Genomic DNA, 2449 nt, shown 5'->3' with positions numbered 1-2449 from the left:
TCTTTTCACTACATCTGTGTCTTTGGGGTAAATACCCAGGAGTGCAATTGCTGGGTCATAGGGCAGCTCTATTTTTAATTTTCTGAGGAACCTCCACACTGTTTTCCAAAGTGGTTGTACCAACTTGCATTCCCACCAACAGTGTAAAGAGGGTTCCCCTTTCTCCACAACCTCTCCAACATTTGTTGTTTCTTGCCTTGTCAAGTTTTGCCATTCTAACTGGTGTAAGGTACTATCTCAGTGTGATTTTGATTTGAATTTCCCTGATGGCTAATGATGATGAACATTTTTTCATGTGTCTGTTAGCCATTTGTATGTCTTCGTTGGAGAAGTGTCTGTTCATGTCTTCTGCCCATTTTTTGACTTGATTATTTGTTTTTTGGGTGTTGAGTTTGAGAAGTTCTTTATAGATCTTGGATAGATCTTTATAGATCTTTATCTGTAGTGTCATTTGCTAATATCTTCTCCCATTCTTTGGGTTGCTTCTTTGTTTTGTTGACTGTTACCTTTGCTGTGCAGAAGCTTTTTATCTTGTCTAGTACATGTTGTTTAAAATAGCCATGGTTTCCCACAAAGAAGTGAATTGGGACAAGCCACCTATTAAAGAGTTAATTTCTTCACTACTCTTGAGCTAACAGTTTGTCTATTATATCTACGATTTTCCCAATGTTAGAAATATCCTGGGGGATTCTTAGCCAAAGTGAGTAACTGAAGCTATGTTTTCCTTACAGGCAATGCCAGAGCACGTATTTTGAATCTTCATCTGAATTCATCAAGAAGGGAGAATAATGGCATAGGGTCTAGCAAAAAAAAAAAAAAGGCAAGCTTTCCTAGCATAGGTTAGGCACGTGTTTTCAATCAAATTAACCAGCTGACAGTCTTTATAGTGAACTTATAAAAGAAAAAGTAAAAGATTAGGGAGAAACAGCTAAACAGCTAAAAAGACAGAAGCAAGGGAATTATCAAATTTCCACTTAGCTTCACTTTGTTTCAAACTAAATGTATATGAAATTGCCTAAGATTAGTATTCCACCCTCTGCAAAAGAGCATAAAAGTTGACAAATTTTATCTCAATAGATGCAGCATATAGTTTATGGTCTACATGCAAAATTCAGTTAACACAGTTAACTGAAAAGCTGACTCTGCAGACATTAAAGCTAAAGGAGTCCTCAAGCATATCTCCAAAGATGGCCCACTGATGAGCCAAAACATACAATCAATATGTATGAGGGCCAATGCACTTTATTTGGGGTCATGTATAATTTCTTCAACCTAAGAGGGGATTTTCTGCTAAAGAAGAATTTCTGAGAAAGAGATAAGGAGAAGTTTACTTTTGCTTAGTGGTATCTGTTCGGTATGACAAATTAATAAAATAATTTAGAATAATGGACAAAAATCCCTCTTCTGAAGGAAATGCTCTGAATATTAAGAATGTGATCATCATGAAAATTGCATGAGCTCATGTCTCTTGAATTAAAAGCATTTTTTTACATTGCTTTTATATGTTTACAATTAGGAAAGGTATATATTTGGTTTTCTCTATTTAGGAATTATAGAAAGCTAAAATTAGTCGTACGTCAAAATAAACGAACTGCTCCATTTTCTTTTTCACAAAAATCACGTAAGCTGACCATTTTTAAAAGAAAATAGTTAGATGGTTAATACCTGAATGTTATCTGCCACCCAATAGAGCATTTTTATCATTCAAATAAATAAAATTATTTCGGGGCACCTGGGTGGCTTAGTTGTTAAGTGTCTGCCTTCGGCTAAGGTCATGATCCCGGGGTCCTGGGATCGAGCCCCACATTGGGCTCCCTGCTTGGCGGGAAGCCTGCTTCTCCCTCTCCCTCACTTGTGTTCCCTCTCTCGCTGTGTCTCTCTCTGTCAAATAAATAAATAAAGTCTTAAAAAATAAATAAAATTATTTCAATGTAAGAATTTCTTTATGTTAGAATATATGTGGCCCAAAGTCTCCTATTCAACAACACTCACTATCTTTAAAGACATGCATACTTCTGCTGGAATATAGATATTCTATATAGAAAAGTCATTCTCATCTAATGTAACTTATATTCAAGGTCATATGTATTTCCAAATGCTGTATGTGAAAAACGGCAAGAACAATCCCCAAAGTCTAAATTCTAAGTTCATGTATTTCTATGCCTTTTTAGAATGCTTATACATTGAAATGAAGTCTGATTTTTCAAAGTACTGAATATAGAAACAGAAAAATTGTTATCAGATAGGAAGACTAATCCAAAACTTTAAAATAAGACAAGTGATAAATGAAATTGCATGTCAATTTGAAGAATCAGAATCAAAACTAAAAATAGCAGAGAACAACCAAATTTTCATTTCCTCAACACTCAGGATGGAATTTGAGTTAAATGACCTTTAATCTGACTTTTAACATGAATATTGTGCATCTTCTGATTTTAACGTGAGTGAC

This window comes from Leptonychotes weddellii, chromosome 10 (assembly GCF_054177405.1).
Source record: "Leptonychotes weddellii isolate Sample4059 chromosome 10, ASM5417740v2, whole genome shotgun sequence".
In the NCBI taxonomy this organism is placed as follows: Eukaryota; Metazoa; Chordata; class Mammalia; order Carnivora; family Phocidae; genus Leptonychotes; species Leptonychotes weddellii.
The sequence above is the reverse complement of the archived record's forward strand: the minus strand, read 5'-3'. Positions refer to the sequence as shown.